Below are 20,537 nucleotides of genomic sequence, written 5' to 3' on the forward strand. Positions count from 1 at the left end.
AACAAAACACAAGAAAGTAATCACGCTGAACCAAACAAACAAAACAAACGCGGAAAACTCGACGCGTGAAAGGGGAAACAAAATAAACCGTGATAGCACGGTAAAAACAATGAAACAAAACGAACGCGGAAAAACTCAACGCGTGACAAAACAAGAGCTCACCCGTAAGGAGACGCGAGAAAATTAAATAAATAAAACAAACGTAACAGAAATAGCGCGGATGAAAGCGACGCGAAAACGAAACTGAAAATGCCAGTGAAGGAAGCTGGCCAGCAGGCAGAAAACGCCGCAAACAAAACAAAACCCTTCACAAAAACAAAGACAAATAAATGACAGGAAGAGAAATAGGCTTGTGAAAACTTGAGGAAGGTCAGGGAGCGACACAGGAGAGAAATCTCGAAGGAGAGCAGGAGACAAACAAAGATAGAGAGAGAGGTGATGAGACACCTTGTAACTCGTGAGAGTAAACAACTGAGACCGAGGATACCGGCTGAAAGCGCATGGAAACCACAACGAATCAGCAATGATCCGTTTCCAAAAGCTTTCTTAAGAAGCCTTAGAACAGCTGAAACGAATCATTGCTGATTACGTGCAGCAAGTCTAGGACTGGCTCGGGTGCCCCCCCTGGTGGTAGAGGGAGTGGCAGCCGAGTCAGCCCTGACAAAATCCCATTCTGGTCCAGTCCAGCTGGAAGTGGCTCAGCAATTTCTTGCATTGGCCACCCGCCTTATAAAAAAAAAAGTAGGGCGACTGGCCACCATCCAAATGCTTGGAGACCAAGGCAAACCGATTCAGCCACTCGTACACTTCCTTGGTCACACATATTTGTGCATGACCGTATGTGTGGGCCAATTTGTGGTCAGATACCTGTAAAACATAAAAAGTTAAGGTTTAGAAATACAATCTAATTCTAGTTGTATTCAAACAGGAGACAGGCATACAAAACACTCACTTCAATGACAAAGTTGTCGCCGTCTACCTCCGCCTCCATGACCTCTTCCACCTTCATATTTATTAATACGCCTGACCGGTGTCCTGACCCAAGGATGAGGAACCCAGCCAGCAAACCCATAAATTGGGTCGCGAACTGGAATTCCAGTGTCTTCTCAATTTGGGCTAAATTGACACACAATTCATACATTAGCATAATTAACATTAACATCATTAGCATTAGCATCATTAGCATTACACTTACTCAGTTTTTTTGGTATGATCAGCTTCGCTTCCCTCCGGAACGCACGGATCTCTTCCTTGTTAATGCAATACTCTGAAACACATTATGCATGGGCTCATTAGTATGTGCATGTTAGCTCCTTAATATACACATTTTGGCTAATTAGCTATTCTGCACATACTGCTGAACCGCTTGCAAATTTTCTGACGGTGGACGATGACATCTCTTCAGATTGCACAGCCGATGTGAGATCTCCATCTCTGTCCAGGATATGTCAATACTGGACACTTTGGATTCCAGCTTTGGCAGGTAATTTAGATATTTGACAAATTTGCGTAAATTTAGTAAAATGTTCCGAATTGTAGTTACCATCAGGCCCTTGGTTTGCAAATGTATCAATTATCTGCAAATACAAAATCAAAGGCATTAATTCATTAATATGCACGTTGGCTCATTAATATGCAGCATTAGCTGATTAGTATGCAAATGCATTACTTACTCTAAAATGCAGCCCCTGTTTTTTTCAAAAAGTCGATTGAACCGTTCAATTTATACATCTTGCCAATGTGACTAATGAATTAAAAAATGTGATTTTGGGCCATGATTGCATTCTCCCTCTTCCTCCCGGACACTCCAGGACATTGCCAGATGTCCGAGATAGCAGCAAATCTGTCATTCTTTACACGTTCTGCACAGGTGTCCTTGTCATCGAAGCGCAAGTACCGCATGATTTCTTTGTAGCGGTCTCGCGACATCGTGTCCTTGATTGCAGGCACAGCGTATTTCTTAGACCAACAATCGGCCACCACTCCAACCGAACAGAGAATTGCCCGCAGAAAAAGCACTGCGATGAAAGCCATCAACTCGCTGACAGACAGGTTCCAGCTCTGAGCTGCTCTGTGGGCTTCATGGACCGTGCAGTGTGATTGTCCTCAGCATCTCTATGTCGATCAAACACAGAAAGCTCTGCAACCTGCTTGTGATTCTGCGCTGTATAAGTAAAATAAAAATCACATTACTTATATGTAAAAAAATAGGAAATATAAAATATCTTTTTTTCATCGTTACATCTACAAAAGAGGAAATATAGTTGGCCAAATTCAGTTCAATGCTTTTTCCTATGCACATCCATGATAACATTACTTGTATGTAAAAAGAGGTGATATAATATAAATATATTTATAAAATATAACAAAGGAAATGTAGTTAGCCAAATTCAATTCAATGTTTTTTCCTATGCACTACACTACAAAATGCACTACAGTTTCATCTATACATCTACAAAAGAGGAAATATAGCTGGCAAAATTCACCTCTGTACTTTTCTTGTATACATCTATGAAAAGAGTTTTTTACATTACCTTGGCATGCTCTGTAGGTCCTGCGGTCTCACTGAACGTAAAAGTGGTGCTGCCATGTCCAAGACTTCGTACAACATCTGTCTTTTCCCAAGCGGTTCCATATTTTGCGTTTGTTTGTTGCAGGCTTACTGACATCCTTAGCAACAGAACGCTTCTTTCATGGAGGGGTACGGTTTTCTTCATCCGATTGTCCACTCGTATCTGTGCCAGTTGAAAGTGCCAGATCGGAGTCTTCAGCACTAAAAGAAAGTTCCTCTCCTCCATCGGAATCAGTCATCCATTGCATTCAGAAGAGCCAAAGCTTGCAAAGGAGTGTAAATCCTCTTGTGTGCCATCGTAGTGTCCCTGTCTTCCTCAAAGAAAAAGAAAAATATAAAATGACTCACCTGTGTTTGTGTGTCCATTTTTATCCCAGCTTGGAGAAGACCACACCCCACCCATCTTCAACAAGTGTAAATTGTGGACCTTCACGATGGCTGATGCAAAGGCGCTAATGACATGCGTATCGATACCCGCTAATCACTAACCGATACTCCTGCATTTCCATTTCTTTATATCTGATGGATGAATTGATGTATGGATGGATGGATAATCAGTCAGTCTCTGAGTTAAAATTTAATTTAATTGTTCTGTAATTATCTGGAATTAGGTGGAAAAACAAAATTGATATGGCTAGAATTTTTATATAAGTAGTGCTGTTTCATAAAAGCAGAACAACATAAATAACATGTAGGCTACAATGCCTATATTTGACTTTCTCTAAATATCTATATACAGATAGAATATATATCATTTTTATGATATTTCAGAGATTTTGTGGCGTTTTCTGTCTGTAGCAGTGCAAATTATATATATTCTCTACCTGTAAATTAGTGCTGTTTCATAACGGACGAATTGCAGAAATAACATATACATGCAATGTTTGATTCTGTCTAAATATCTAGATACGGATAGAATATATATAATTTGTACTGATTGATTTCATTTTTTACTTAATTTTAGATAACACTTGGATAATATAAAACAAATAACTTCTAGCACTAGAACTACCAGCATTTTCATTCCAAACTTTTTCTACCTGGTCTCCAGCAGGGGGCAGTTCTGTATGGAGATGATTCCGTGCCTATTCGAAATGTAATCGCTACTAGGCAAAAATGGAAATGCAATCCACAAAATGCATTGCTTTTCCATACAAACATGCAGAATACGTGCCACAATGAAATGCAAAAGCACTATTACATTACGTTTCAATGCACTTTATCTCTTTATTGAAAAACAATACACAAGAATTACCATTCAAAACCAAAACGCTGAATTTGTGCCAGAATTGAATATAATACAGCTCGAAATGTAATCACGGCACCGATGTATTGCTTTTCACCGTACGGTATTTCTGACATAAATGTCTCCTTTAAATGTAATGATCGCGAGATTGATTTAAACACTGATGTGATGAAAACGTGCCACAATGAAAAGTAAAAGCTTCAGTGTATGTGGATTTGTATTTAAAGAAAGAAACGCTGAATTCGTGCCAGAAGCCACCTTGAAATGCAATCGACTGAACGTCATTGTATTTCACTGTGTGTCTCTGCGAATGTGCAAAAGCAAATCACAATGTGTAGGATTACATTCCGTCTAGAGGCAGCGCTGTATTCGTGCCAGAATGAAATCTAATCACTGTCCAATAGGAACGCTCGCATGAATTTGGGGAGGGGCATAGACTCCAGTCAGAAGCAATCGCTCGTAGCTGGAATTGAAAGCAGCAGAAATGTCTTTTCACGACAGAATTAAAGAGGAAATAAACACTCTAATTGAACAAATTGAGGCTGGTGAAGTTACAGACGACTACGTGCTTTTCAGAGTGGAGTGGATTTTAGAGAACATGGGCCATGTTCTCACACTAAGCGGCGAAGACTTTCCCGAGATTTTTAAAAACGCACTGAGAAACGTTCTCGAACAACTCCGTGCTCCAGTAGTCCAACCACAAGCAGGACGTTTGAAAATACCTGTCCCACTCAGCGGTATAATTCGCTATCTCAGCCTTGGATTAACAGTAACTGCAATTGCAAAAATATTCGGCGTGTCAGTGCGAACAATTCGAAGACGAATGGAGGAAAATGACGTGCGGTACGTTTATGAAATATAACCTCATTATGTCTATATTATATATACAAATCTTATATTATAACCCCATTTTTCCTCATGAGAAGAATTTTTAGTATTTTGCTTTCTGACTCAAGGGTGGCTGATTTCTACAGCAACCTCACAGATGATGAACTCGACGGAGTTGTAAGGGATTTGCAGCGAATGTTCCCTAATTCGGGGTACCGGATGATGCAAGGCTACCTTAGAGGAAGAGGAACTAGAGTTCAAGGTATTCTACTTACTTGTGTGCATACATAGCTATATGCATAACTTTAACAACACAGCCTTTTATTAATAACACCCTTTCGATTCTGCATTCGTTTCCCATATTACCATCTCGTGACCAAAAGGTGCACTGTTTAATACTATAATTACAGACTGCAGACCTATGCATACTTTTGACAGTTGGCCTCCTTTCCCCAGTTCTTAAATTTTAAATACGATTTTTTAATACTTCTTGACTTCTATTATTTATATTGTAAATACTGTAATGTTATAATTTATCCATTTTTTTACTAAGTGCCTTGCTATTCTGTTGCTGCTGTAACATTATGAATCTTCCCACTGTAGGACTAATAAAGAATTACCGGTATTTTATCTCATCTAATCTTATCTTTATGCAGCCATTACCTCATCTGAATTATTTTTTCCCTCCAAAGATGCTTCTTAGTTTATCCCTATGAATATTATTCATGTGACAAGTAAAAGGCCAAAATATGTTTTTCATGTATATTTTGTAGTGAATGAGATATATTTACCAAATACTTGATTACTTGTTGCCATCACATATAGGATACAACAATAAAATGTGTTGCACAAGAAAATGCATTTACATATAAAGGTAGTTTATACCTAAGTACAATATTGAATTGCATGTATTTGAGATTAAAGATAGATATTGTTAAAGACTACCTTTAAAAATCAGATAACTTTCCAGTGTTTCCACCCCTCCCAGAACACAGACTGAAACAGTCAATGCTGCGCACAGACCCTCAGGGATTGCTGGAGCGTACACTCTGTCTTCATACTATTAGAAGGAGAGTGTACAATGTTCCTGCTCCAAATTGCCTTTGGCATATCGATGGGAACCACAAGCTCATAAGGTACTGCAACAAACAATTATTTGTAGAGCTGTGATTTTGGTGCTGACAGCCCAGATGTGAGTATTGTTCTTTATGTTAAATGTGGATTCAGTGTTTTTGTCTGCTTGTATATGCACAGGTGGCGTATTGTCATACATGGAGCTATTGATGGCTTCAGCAGACTGGTGGTCTACCTGCAAGCTTCTGCCAACAATCGGGCAGACACTGTTTACAAACACTTCCTGCAGGCAACACAGAACTATGGCGTCCCTTCACGAGTACGTAGTGACAAGGGAGGGGAGAACAGAGATGTTGCTTCCTTCATGATTAGTACCAGGGGAATGGACCGCAGTTCACACATTGCTGGGAGAAGCGTGCACAATCAAAGGTACTGCAAACATACATCTAACATCAGTAGACACACTTTTGTATTCAGGTTTAAAAGGTTATCATGGTAGCACCAAAACAGATGAAGTACTGTGATATTGTGTGTGTGTGTATGACTCTGTGCCCAGATATGGACTGGCACTCTGTCCTGGGTAAAAATGCTGTAGTGCCTGATGCGGTCCTCCAGGTGGACGGTCGTTTTCGGTTGAGATTACGCTGTGCACTATTGGCTGCCACTTCTCAACCTTTACATTTTACATTTAGCAGATGCTCTTATCCAGAGCGACTTACAAAAGTGCTTGTCATCTATGCATTGAGACCTAAAACAAATACAACAAGTAGAAAAATGCCTACAACTCAACATGGAGTCTAAACAACACTAAACCTGCTGGAAAAAAAAGTTTGTAATAAAATACAATTAACAATAAAAGAAGTGAAGATCTTTAATAGACAGTGTTAGTGATTAGATAAGTGTAGTGTAAAGAGATGGGTCTTCAGACGTCGTTTAAAGACAGCAAGTGATTCTGCTGTTTGGACACTCAGGAGAAGTTCATTCCACCACCTTGATGCCAGGACAGAGAACAGTCTGGAGGCATGTTTTCTTCACCAGTGTGTGTCTTGAGTGTTTAGTGTAAATGGGTGTGTGTGTGTGTGTGTGAGAAAATATGATTGTAAAGTGTCATTGGGTTTGGGAAAGGTGCTATATAAGTTGAACTTCATTCATTCATTCATACAAATAATAAAAAAGGCTCTTTCCTAAACTTCATTTTAAATTAAATATTTTCCTAAATACAAATCAAATAGTTAATGTCCTCCAAGCTTTTTGTTTTGTTACGATTGTTTAGTTTTTATGTATATTCTCAAACATGCAGAATTGGGTTTGAATCCTCCGATACTGATCTAAAATTAAGCTTTCAGAATGTAAATAAGTTATTTTACTGCAGAGAAACATGCATGGACAAGGCTTATTAAGAGGTTAAAGAACTTTTTACTTTACTTTGCTACTCAAGTATGCCCACAGTAATTTCACACTTCTACTCAAGTACAGATAAAATGCTTATACATTTTAGTACTTCTATACAGAGCTGTTGAACTAGTAATAGTATGTTATTATTAATTATTGTATAGTAATATTGTAATTTTAAAAATATTATTTCTTTCTTACAGAATTGAGCGCCTTTGGAGGGATGTTTACCTCTGTGTAACAGATCTGTTCCACACACTGTTCAGGAGTTTGGAGAGTGAGGGCATCCTGTCTCCAGACAATGACTTGCACATCTTTGCCCTACACTGGGTGTTTCTTCCCAGACTACAGCAGCACCTTGATTCTTTTGTTGAAGGGTGGAACAACCATCCCCTAAGAACAGAGAGGAACCAATCTCCTCAGCAGCTGTGGCACACAAACAGCAACAGTCCAGCCAGTCCAGATCCACCACAGGTACATTTGGAACATGTGAGATGAGCATGTATGTGAAGTGTTTGAAGAAGTATAAGACTGTTGCATTTGTGCTTATGCCTAGGTTGATGAGCTGTATGGTGTAGACTGGAGGGGACCACCTGGTGATCGAGATTTAGACATAGTCATTCCTGAGGTGCAGATTCCCAGGGTGCTATCACAAGAGGAGTTGAGCAGACTTCCTCCATACAACAGCACTGATGACGACTTTGGAGTTGCTTCTTACATTCAGACCCTTGGCTTACTTACTAACTGGTTTGGTTGACCAATGTCTTCATGCATCTGTTGAGACTGATTTCTGTATATGCACACTTACCAGTGTATTGTTAAAAATTTGAATTTATTTTGTAGTTTCTGTCAACAGAAGTTTATACACACACACATTTTAAATGCACTAGTGTTTTTCCTTTCCAAACAAATGAAGCATTACAAAAGTTTTGTATTTTTTTTATACATCTGTATATTGTAAAAAAATAAATAAAAGTAATTTTCTGAGATAAAACTGTGGACATACAACTTCAGTCAGTGTATATATTATGTCAACCATACAGTTGATGTAAACTCTCTATTCTAATAACATCTGAATGAACACTAGATGTTCTAAATACTAATCCAGAACTACTGTAAAAACAGCACAACTTAACAGGCAATCAATAGAACATTATTCAAATCCTTCTGGACACACTATAATGAATGTATTTGGCTGCACCCATTGCTCACACAGTATCTGTAGTGCATACCGTCTAAATCTCCACTGGTATGTGTAGAACTAACTTGGAAAACAACAAACATTGTGTACAAGTGTACTCTGAGTGCAAAAGAACTAAACAAAAGTGATTCTAAACAAGTCCAAATCCACTGTCAGTGGTGGATACTGCGGCTGCGAGATCCATCTTAAATTCCCTATAAGACAAGTAGTGTCCTGGAATTTTGAGGGTTTCAAAACAGGTAACTGCAGTGGGCATAGACACCTTTGCAACTTTTACATAAAGGTGCTGGGGTAAAACAACCCACCCAACCCAGAATTTAAGGAGCTCCAGAAGTTCATCTGATGTCCCTAAAATGGTGTACAAATGACATTTAATTAAGTCATGCTTTTCACTTAATGTTCCTTTAATTTGTATTCAATTTTTCTAAATTTATTCCCTGACAATAATCAAAGAGATGTTAGGAATGATCTGATCTCAAACATTGCCCAGTTTTATAATCATAAAATACAATTTGCACTTTACTGGTTCTTTATTTTACTAGATTTAAGTTATTTATTATAATGTCAAATCATACTATGCTTTTAACTAGAAAAATCCAGCCTGACTCTACCCGAGCCAGTGTACATTCTGTCCAAGCCCGCCCCATAAATCGTGAGCACAAGCATGATTACCATTGTAACTACAATTCCAAGTTTTGTTTGGGCAGACAACTCTAAAAAATCAAACTAAAAAACTTAGCTTAAACATGACTATAATTAAAATAAAATTAATAAACATTTTACCTGTTTCAATGTACTCCCGTAAATAGCCTGTGACACTGCATTTTGTAGAAATGTCAAGCCCATCATCAGATTCAGTGTCAGAGTCCGTTGGCCATACAATTCGATCAAGAATCATCTTAAAAAAAAAGGAAAAAAAAAGGAAGTGAATTCATTGAAGAAGAATATCCAGTGTGTTACATATGTTGTATAATGTGCAATGTACAATGTACCTCCGGAGTAACAAAAATCTTGGATGCTTGAGGGAAAATTATATTTAGAGCATCAGGCCTCTCTTTCAGTAAAGGCATCAGTCCACTGTCTTTCAAGCCTCTTTTGAGTTGTTTGAGTTGGTCTCTTCTACGGCCAAGGACCTAGCAAAACACATTGAATTTACCCAAATCCTGTACATATTGTAATGTGTAAAAAGGTTAAAAATAGCATTTTATTTTAATTTAATTTAATATTTGTGTCAAACTTTTGTTCTTAAAACCAATACTTACCGCATGCACTAGCACTTTCTCTGCAAGCCACCTTCGATTCTCAGTATTAACAAATGGCAAGTCCCAGCTAAAGCAGAGATCATTAATTTTTTATGTCTGGCTCTGGCTCAGGTCATCATCTCCATCAAGCTGTAAATTGAATAAAAATGTGATATTACTCACCAAATCAATTAGCTAATTATAAAAATACATCTAAAATTGCTTGCACACAACCTTACATTATTAAAACACACCTCTTGAATAATTTCTCGGAGGTCCATGTCGGGACAGTCTTGTAGGCATACATGCTCTTTATCCTCTTAGCCAATCAGTGAGCTAAAAAGTGAAGGACTCAAACTACTCAATCCTGGGCCGCCATGCAGGACTGAGTGTCCAATCATTCTTCCAGCAACCACATAGAGGCCACTGTCTAGAAGAATTTTGGACGTTGATGGCACCTGGTGATCTTCTTCTCCAATAAAAAAAAGGGTTTTCCCAGGACCATCTAAAAATAAATAAAGAAATACAATTATCAGGTAAGCATAGGACTTATTCATGAGGCAAACATTACCATTTCAGTAGAATGTACCCCTATCAAAAACAACACAAGCCAACTAATTATGCTTCCTTTGTATTAACTACTGTGCTTAGGAGCATTTAATATTTTTTTTTTTTACAAAATTAACAAAACAAATCACACAAATATAATAAATAAAAATAGCTGGTGAAAAGTGAGAAAAAATAGCATTGCAGTTTATGCTACATTTATCAAATATTTAACAAGGTTTCAGTTTATATAATATGTAATGTGTCAGCTAGTCCAGAGTAACCTATCGTAGCTTTTATAAACATCATACCGATGTTGAGCTCAAAACCAAACTGTAGTTTTGACATGGTCTGGGAAAAGAAGAACCTTTTGACTCCATCTCCCAATGCAGCATCACCTAAAACAAAATAAGTACACATTTTGTTAAAAAAAACTGATTTATGCAATAACAATAAAAAGTAAGGTCAGTGACCTACCCTGTAAAACCACCGTAATGTTTCGGGCCCAGTTTATGTTCGGGGCTTTGTAAAACTGGAGAATAGCCCTCTCCCTGTCCTCTGGACTATGTCCCATGTTAAGTTTAATTGTCAAGTCCTCCTCAGTCTGAGAACCTTCCAACAGTTGATGTCTGTACATTTCAACTGCTTTCTGTATGTCTGGCTCAGTTTTCCACTCTAAAAATAATGAAAAGAATTATGCTTCACATATACCACATGGGGGGGGGGTAGTGCTTTACATATACCACATGGGGGGGGAAAACGGACAAAAAGAAGGTCACAAACCTTCACTTATACAACTACCACTTCGTCTCTGCCTCACGTCTCTACATTCATTGTCTGTACGGTTCCTATGTTCCTGATTCCTTTGGATATTTTCCATTTCCCTTGAAGTTCCTTCCGTGTTTCCATCTTCTTGTCTGCCCTCTCTTTCCTGTTGTCTGCCCTCTCTTTCCTGTTGTCTGCCCTCTCTTTCCTGTTGTCTGCCCTCTCTTTCCTGTTGTCTGTCCTCTCTTTCCTGTTGTCTGCCCTCTCTTTCCTGTTGTCTGCCCTCTCTTTCCTGTTGTCTGCCCTCTCTTTCCTGTTGTCTGCCCTCTCTTTCCTGTTGCCTTTCACCACCATCTTGAGTCTGCAATGCTCTTTCTTCAGCTTCCATATGCTCCCTTCGTTTATTGTTTCCATGCCTGTTTGTCCTACAGTGAAATGAATTATATTTAGTAATTTTAAAGTCAGAGATTAAAATTTAAAAGACATGTTCTTTGCTGTAAACATTACTCTACTCACTATCCTCAACACTTAAAATTGTGTCATACCAGGAAGTAAAAGTTATCATGAGAACTAACTGCAAACTCCCAAAAATTATGCAATGCATAATAACATGCCTTAATTATTTAACGTGAATGAGCTAAATAGCAAAACTGACATTACAGACAAATATCCATAACTTACCTTAAGCAAACATCAACATGTGTAGGGATGGATGACTGTCTCATGAATTGTTTGCAGTACAGGCACTGTATGGTTGGACCACCTGATGATGTAGATACCTAATTGGAAAGAACAACTTTTACTTATATATATTTTAAAATATTTTATACACAATACACACAAAAAATGTTGCACAGCAAAAGGACTGAGAGGAATAAAAAAGGCACAGGAGGAGTGATGGCCTATTTACAAAAAAACAGCAAGTTTATCCGTTTGAACATTAAATATCTTGTCTTTGTAATGTATTCAACTGAATACAGGTTGAAAAGAAACTGCAAATCACCGTATTCTGTATATTTATACAGTTTTACACAATGTCCCAACTTCATTGGAATTGGGTTTGTAAAAAATAAAAGAGGGAATGCCACAATGTCCAATAAATGACAGTTTACCATTTATAATTAAATTCTCCAATGCATTTACAATGCAATTTTTTTAGATGCACTACTATCTATGTACACTTACAGATATAAACAAAGTATGAATAAAAAATAAAATTCTCAACACTATATTTCTAATATAAACATATTAAACATACTTACTCCATCCATGCTAAGATTGGCTTGAAGTGGTCTCACGTAAATGATTGAAGAACCAACTCCTGCCTCTGTGGTGAGATATAAAGGTGTGTATCCACTCTCTGGACATGGAATTATCTCAAGTTTTTTGGACCGTGTCATTCCGCTAGTTCGCAACAGCTCAAAGCCTCCTCCTTCCTGAAGCTTTGGAAAGTTTTTTGTCAACTGATTTTGGAACTCTTGAGCATCACAAGCCCTGTCTATAAAAGAAATATTGGTTATGTATACTTTTGATCTCGTTTAAAGATGCAGCAGGCGAAATGTTCAAAATTAGATCGGTTTTACAAATTCACACTATACCTCACCTGGGAAATGGATTCTCTTAAACCCCAAACCAGCAGTGGACAGATTTACTTTTTCTAATGCTGAGGGGACACTGCAGTCTTTCCTCCCTCTCAAACAGAAGAAATTGTGCATAAATGACTGACGGTGCACTTTCCACATAGGGTTAGCAGCTGGCAGGACTATACGTCTCTTTTTCGTTCCTGACTGGTAGGGGGCAAATGCCCGGGCGACCTCACCTTTAAAAAAAAAAATAAAACATTAAAAAATGCATATTTAGCTGTGTGATTTTCACATGGATTGCCTTCAACATCTGGCTCCCTTGCTATGTATTTATTAACCACTAAATTATGATAGACTTCTGGTGTGTGTTAGAATGAGGATTATATTCTTACTTCTAAATTAGTCTTCTAGCAAGTTTTTTAAAAACCTGTTGTATACACAGTATATGTGTGTGTGCTCTCCCAATTAAATCCCTTACACTGGTCAAATTCCAATACGCCCACCTGACCCGTGCTTGAATTATTAGACAGTTGCTGGGTACTCATCAATGAGTTCACTAAAAGTGCATCCGATTAACAGAATAATCAATCAATCAACCTTTATTTTCACTCGGGAACACATTGATGGTGAACCTTAATGCAGCTGAGCATTTACAGTTTAAAAGGGGTTGAAAACATTACATAAGAAATATCGAAATAATAAGTGAAGTGGTAGCTCAGTGGTTAAGATGTTGGACTTCTGATCTAAAGGTCCTGAGTTAAAATCCAACCTCAGCCAAGTTGCCAATTCTGGGCTCTTGGGCAAGACCCTTAACCCTCAATAGCTCAGTAATGTAGGTCGCTCTGGATAAGAGCATCTGCCACATTCCATAAATGTAAATAAGGACAAAATAATAGCAATAATAAAGAAACATTTTAAATACCGTATTTTCCGGACTATAAGCCACTACTTTTTTCCCCATGATTTGAACTATGTGGTTTATACTGAGGTGTGGCTTTTCTGTAGATTTTTCTTCACCCGTCAGGGGTGGAACAGAATGTTAATCAGGTGGTAGGACAAAATTGTAAATTAACGAAGAAAGTGCTCATTTTCATTTAACTCATGCAAGCAGCAGGCACGACGAAGAAACGTATTCAAGCCATCATGTGTTTGAACACGCATAAAGACGCTAGAGCTGATATTCGGGAGTTACAGTAAATATCTAGTTAGGACAAAACTAGAGTGCTCAATGAACTAGGTTATAATCAGACATAATACTGCTGTAATACTGCGAAGTCATGGTCAGAGGTGAACTTCGGTATAGCCAGTGTGCATTTTATTTAAAATAATTAACAGTGTGGCTTTGGAACATAGATTATGCCGTGCCGTTTGCTGTGATGGATAATTAAAGTCTAGCTCTTATTTATGTATAGAAACATAAACCGACAATATAATCTGTAGCGTCTTTATGTGGATAAACGAGGGGAGTCGGAATTCAACACAACACCGGCTGAAAGCACAAACTGTTGCACATGAAATGCTACAGGCACCGTTCAGAAACTGATCAGTTCAGTTAAATGTACAGTGAGTCCCCGCTTAACAATGGGGTTAGAGACTGAAAAGTCCATCGTAAAGCAGTTTTCGTCGTTAAGCGTGACCCTAGATTTAGATACGCTTTGATCATACAGTATAGAACAACACTAACAATGTTCTCGTGCGTACAACGTGAGAAAGAGCGATCGCGTTGCTGAGATGGGCTGCAGTGGAGGCTGTGCTGCCTCAGCTTATCATAACACTACATGGGTCATTCCAGGATTTTGGTACATTTCAGGGGTGGTAACTTCTGAAAATTTGATCTTCAATTTGATCATTTTAAATCATATATTTATTATCTTCAGGTTATAAACTATCAAAAAATAATTAGTCAAGCTCAGATATTGAAGCAGTTTTTTCTTTATTAGATTGGTGTGCAGTAAATTGGTATGCAGTAACAGGGTTGCGACTACCAGGGTTGCAAATTTAGGCTAAGTTGTGGTCTCCCCCAGGAACAGACGCTCACTGTAAAATTTAGCTATGTATACAAGATCAATGACAAATATGGTTATATAAGTATATAAAGTAAATTTTGACTCTACTCAATATTAGTCTTACAATATGAGGAACAGGGTTGCATTCACTGAGTGACACACACAACTTGGACAAACATATTTGGAAAAAAACCTTGAAAATTGTTAGAGCACTTACCAATTTTCTTGCCATGTGGGCAGGAAATGTTATTTTTCCACCAAATTTTACAGTTTGTCTTATAACAAGTACAATGATAAAAAAAATAGTCATTTAGATATTTTGGATATGTACATTTGAAATTTAAGTGGTGGGACAGGAAAATGTACCAAAATTCTGGAATGACCCACACACCACTGTGCTGCCACTGCACCTCCGCGGACAGCGCGAAATTTAAAAAGTCGGTTGTAACTCCGGTCCATCGTTAACCAGACCCGTCGTTAAGCGGGGACTCACTGTATTCAGTTCAGTAGATATATGTGGCTTATAGCCCGGTGCGGCTTATACAACATTTTCCATTTAAAAAACTTGGTAGGTGCGATCTATAGTCCAGAAAATACAGGTAAATTAAAATGAACCACACCAATAAACATCCCTTTGTGTTACAAAAACCCACAAGTCTCACCCTGAACAGCATTTAGAGCCGCCTGTGCTGCCCTAGAGGTGCTAGGCCGACTGCAAGATGGCGTATTCTCATGTGACGAAGGAGCTTCATTGCTGGTGGTGGCAACAGATGAGGAGCCTTCTGATTGTTCCAGGCCATTTAGAGCCTCTCGCAACAAATCTGCCACCCATCCTTTCTTTGACATTTCTCTACCTATTTTTTTGAAGAAAAAAACAAAACATCAAAACCACATGGCAGAAAATTTGCAGCAGCCGTTAACAGGAGCCTCTATCGAGCCCGGTGTTCCCGCCCCTCACTTACGCAAACACACGATTCTTGAGGCACTACGAGGCAACTGAAATACGCATACAACGCCGATTTTTTTCAAGAAGCACTTTTTAAACTTTTAATATAATAAAATAGATAATATCCGACTACATAGTCACAATACAGCCTAACCTCCAATCCAACCCCAGGTATTAGTAACTACACTTCCGAAAATATTACTGATCTGAATAGCTTCGATCCTATATCGCAAAAAGAGCTCACAACACTAATTAATTCGTCTAAGCCTACATCATGTATATTCGACCCAGTCCCAACCCGTCTATTTAAAGACCTACTCCCAGCTATTGCAGGGCCCTTACTTAATATGATTAACTGTTCCCTTAACCTAGGGTATGTGCCCAAACAATTAAAATGCGCCGTAATTAGACCCTTGATTAAAAAACAGAATCTCGATCCAGAGAATCTAGCCAACTATAGACCAATTTCTAATCTCCCATTTATCTCTAAAATTCTAAAAAAAAACAGTTTCCAATCAGTTACGCTATTCTCTCCAATCAAATAGTATTCATGAAAAGTTCAGGATTTAGACCGAACCACAGCACTGAAACAACTTTACTCAGGGTAGTGAATGATTTACTAATATCGTCCGATAATGGGCTCGTCTCGTTCCTTATTCTGTTAGATCTTAGTGCAGCTTTTGATACTGTAGACCACAACATTTTGTTGGATAGCCTAGAAAACACGGTAGGTATTAAAGGAGTTGCACTCTCCTGGTTTAGATCTTATTTGACCGACCGCTTCCAATGTGTAAGTGTTAATAATAAAACCTTTAAATCTGTGCAGATTAAATATGGTGTCCCACAAGGGACAGTCCTAGGACCACTTCTATTTACACAGTACATGTTACCCTTAGGCGAGATTATGCATAAACACGAAATCAGTTTCCACTCCTACGCAGACAACACTCAACTATATTTATCGGCAAAATCCGATGATTTTGGTGTAAACAGTAAAATCGAGAAGTGTATAGAAGCATGGACGTAATTTTGATTTCATAGGTGGGGGGGACACAAAAATGATGGGGGTGGTGAACGATAATTGTTGAGGGGGGGGGGGGGGGGGCAACGAAAATATTGTTGACGGGGAGGGGGGAACGTTCCGGAGCGGAGTGTTACCGGAGCGGAGATCGGAGCGGTCGCTTTCGCATCGTTTCTGCATGGTCCTAGCGCTAGATTCGTCGCTATTTAAATATTTGGTTTTAACTGTAAAACCTGGGGGGGACCATAACCGGCTTTTGAAAAAGTGAGGGGGACATGTGCCCCCCCCCCCCCCCCCCCCCCCCCCCCCCCCAAATTACGTCCGTGTATAGAAGACAGTGGCGTGCACAGACGTTTTCGGGGGCACTTTTTAGCGCACTTCATTATAAAAAAAATTTACAAGCACGTTGAATGAAATTTGACTTTTATTTGTAACATTCTCTAAACGTTTTCAATGGAAAAAAGTCTCCCCGCCAACTGATAAAATCCATATCCAAGTACGAGATGGAGTTATAGGCTACTGAGTGTTTTCATTACATGAAACTTTCATTACAACTTCCCGTTTCTTCTTTCACAAACGAATGTGTTAATTTACGTATTCTAACAAAACGTTCAGCTTAACACATAGATTTGCAAACTCTACCTTAATTATTTGTATGTGGTCGCCCTCACGTTATCTCTCATTGATTTGGGCTAGAGCGACTAGTTTATCAGGTGACCAGTCGGCTAAAGAGGCTTAGTAGTTTATTGCTGTATGAGACATTTTACAGCACAACAAAATGATTTCACGTTGGGCTTAGAGGGCAAACGGTACGATTTTACTTGATGTGTATGTGACCTGGCTGGTGGGGCACGGGAGAAGAAGTCTATCTGTGACCGTGCGTGCTGTGCTGAAGACGCTTCCTTCACCTCGCTGAACTGAACTGCTGCTGCAGCGCATCTGGTGTGTTAGAGGAAGAGAGAGGTCGGGTGTGTGCGAGGTGGTGGCTCATTTCAGGGCATTGTTTTTAATCGCTCAGGTTTTCAAAAGATCATTTTAAATCGACCTCAGTAAAATGTAAATAATAATTATATATCTTTTTCAAACCGAAGTTTCAAAAGGGCACTTACGTTGATAAAGGGCAGAGTTGGTGGTGCTTTAGCACCACCTGATGTCTATGTCTGCACGCCACTGATAGAAGAGATAAAACATTGGATGGCGTGTAACTTTCTAGCACTAAATCCAGATAAATCCAGAGCTAATAATAGTTGGGTCTAGGGCAGCGAGAGACAAGATACGTAATATAGCATTGAATCTACATTCCTTTACTATAACCCCCAGCGCAGAGGTAAAGAACTTAGGCGTCACAATAGACCCAGATCTCTCGTTCGATACACACATTAATAATATAACTAGGGTAGCGTTCTTTCACTTACGCAACATTGCTAAAATTAGAAACATATTAATAGTGATGCGGAAAAACTAATTCATGCATTCATATCCTCTCGTCTAGATTATTGCAATAGTCTTCTAGCTGGATGTTCTGGTAAATCGATAAACAAACTCCAGCTGGTTCAGAACGCAGCAGCGCGAGTTTTAACGAAAACTAAAAAGTTTGATCACATTAGTCCCGTACTATCGTCATTACACTGGCTGCCAATTAGATTCCGTATTGACTATAAAATACTTTTATTAACATATAAAACACTGCATGGCTTAGCTCCAGAGTATCTTAGTGAACTTATTGATCATTACAACCCAGCACGTTCACTTCGCTCGCAGGACGCAGGGTTATTAACTGTTCCTAGATCACAGCAGGTGGAACAGCCTTTTCTTTTAAAGCTCCACAACTGTGGAATAATCTTCCTGCCTTTATTCGGGACTCAGACACGGTCTCAATGTTTAATAAATATAGACTAAAGACTTATCTGTTTAGTTTGGCCTTTGAATAATCTGTTACATATTTTCCACATCATATCTTTCTTCTCCGAGGTTCACCTGGGGAGTAACTGCAGTCGGAGCCTACAATATCAGTGTCATCGCTCCGACACGGAATGAAAACCTGGCGTTCAACAGACATTTACATTGACAATATCAACACCCAGAACTTTCATTCTAGTTACCTTATACTTATACCTTATACCTGATTGTGTGATTTGTTTATAACTTGTGTATTCGTCTGTATAATTTGTTTTTGTGTAATTTGTGAGTTAACGGGCCGCCCAATGGAGGATGGGTTCCCTTTTGAGTCTTGGTCCTTCCAAGGTTTCTTCCTATTCCCCACCATCTAGGGAGTTTTTCCTTGCCACTGTCGCCTTTGGCTTGCTCATTAGGGATCTGGACCCTAATAGTATTGTTAAAACTTGTAAATCCTGTAAAGCTGCTTTGTGACAACGTGTTTTGAAAAGCGCTATGCAAATAAATTTTGATTGATCGGTTGACTTGAGTGTTCCAGTAATCGGTGGTCGATTATGTTTGTATGGTCCAATATGCCCCTCCCCAAATTCATGCGAGCGTTCCTATTGGACAGTGATTAGATTTCATTCTGGCACGAATACAGCGCTGCCTCTAGACGGAATGTAATCCTACACATTGTGATTTGCTTTTGCACATTCGCAGAGACACACAGTGAAATACAATGACGTTTTATATTCAATTCTGGCACAAATTCAGCGTTTTGGTTTTGAATGGTAATTCTTGTGTATTGTTTTTCAATAAAGATAAAGTGCATTGAAACGTAATGTAATAGTGCTTTTGCATTTCATTGTGGCACGTATTCTGCATGTTTGTATGGAAAAGCAATGCATTTTGTGGATTGCATTTCCATTTTTGCCTAGTAGCGATTACATTTTGAATAGGCACGGAATCATCTCCATAGTTCTGGAGACACACATGCAGTAGTCTAATACACAACCATAGCTGACGCTGCTGACGCTGCTGCGGAGCGAATTTTGTAATTGTTTTTCTAAAGTGTACTAATCTGTTTATGTGCTAATCTTTACTTTTAGCCTTCCTAGATAATTTTTTACAGATAGTACTTCCACCGTCAAGACGGCCAGTTGAGTATTCCGGCAGCTGATCAACTTTCTGCTTCTAAAAATCAGCTAGCGTAAGTTTGTATAACTCGGCTAGACGCGGTAAGTGTTTTGATTTATTCATGGCTGGTGTTGGTTTGTTTCCTTGTTCGGAGTGTGGCATGTTTAGTCTAGACCCTTTCGCCACCGACAGTAATAGTGATAGTATTTGTGAGAGGTGCAAACTAGTTAATTCTCTCGTGGCGAAAGTGGAAAGTTTAGAGCGCCGCGTCCACTCATTATTGAGGGATAGAGAGACAGAGTCAGTAGTAGCTGGAGACGCGCCAGGGAGAACTAGCGCCTCCGCGACTCCGGCGATAGAGCCCTCACAGCGGGGCGAATGGGTGACGTCTCAGCTGCATAGTCGGAGAGCGAGGGCTGCAGCTAACGCTAATGCCAGCGCTAGCCCACCAGAGCACCACTCCCCGGTTCACGTGTCCAACAGGTTTGCCCCACTCAGTGTTACACCCGCTGAGGAGCCTGTCTCACGGACTCTGGTGATAGGAGACTCTATAGTCCGGCACGTGAAAGTAGCTGTACCTGTAGGGGTTTCAGCGGTTACAGTTAGCTGTTTACCGGGACCAGAGCGCCGGACATTAGTGGCAACCTTAGACTATTAGCCCATAGGAGATTCTCTAGGATAGTTATACATGTAGGCAGCCCCGTCGACAGGGGGGGACAACCGGGTCTGTTGTCCCGGGCCCCAGGACCAGGGGGGCCCATCAAAGAGCCAGCAATTTATTTTTTATTTAAAGTCTATAATTTTTAAATAATCTTAATCTTTCATCAATATAAAATTCTGTACTCAAAATAAGCTCAATGGCTAATGTATATGTTTTTTACCTATTTGCATATTTTCCATTAAGTGCATACACCCCCGCCTCCCACTGGAAAATGGTTTGATCCAGCACCGACCGTAACCGGCTGGTACCCGCACTACAGCGGGAAATACAGTGATGGATAGTTAAAGTAAATACAGAAATCTGGAGCGCAGAAAAGAAAGGAAAACATTTACCTGATGAATTTTAAAGTTGCATTGTGTTCCAGGTTTGAAAAGTGCTGG

General features: G+C 39.2%; 3 long non-coding RNA genes across 3 annotated transcripts; 1 reads left to right on the top strand and 2 right to left on the bottom strand.

The window, feature by feature from the left end:
* Window positions 1–5,934: 5,934 nt before the first annotated feature.
* On the top strand, window positions 5,935–7,818 carry LOC143493350 (uncharacterized). The gene is made up of 3 exons (XR_013125403.1): window positions 5,935–6,149; window positions 7,316–7,586; window positions 7,669–7,818. It is a non-coding gene; the product is annotated as an uncharacterized LOC143493350 (long non-coding RNA).
* A 1,285-nt stretch (window positions 7,819–9,103) lies between these two features.
* Window positions 9,104–9,692, bottom strand: LOC143493365 (uncharacterized). The gene is made up of 3 exons (XR_013125406.1): window positions 9,576–9,692; window positions 9,306–9,446; window positions 9,104–9,211 (listed from the first exon to the last, which is right to left on the bottom strand). It is a non-coding gene; the product is annotated as an uncharacterized LOC143493365 (long non-coding RNA).
* Window positions 9,693–11,183: 1,491 nt separating this feature from the next.
* Window positions 11,184–12,253, bottom strand: LOC143493366 (uncharacterized). The gene is made up of 3 exons (XR_013125407.1): window positions 12,128–12,253; window positions 11,547–11,644; window positions 11,184–11,290 (listed from the first exon to the last, which is right to left on the bottom strand). It is a non-coding gene; the product is annotated as an uncharacterized LOC143493366 (long non-coding RNA).
* Window positions 12,254–20,537: the final 8,284 nt, after the last annotated feature.

The sequence above is a fragment of the Brachyhypopomus gauderio genome, unplaced genomic scaffold, assembly GCF_052324685.1.
Source record: "Brachyhypopomus gauderio isolate BG-103 unplaced genomic scaffold, BGAUD_0.2 sc85, whole genome shotgun sequence".
NCBI classification, from domain to species: Eukaryota; Metazoa; Chordata; class Actinopteri; order Gymnotiformes; family Hypopomidae; genus Brachyhypopomus; species Brachyhypopomus gauderio.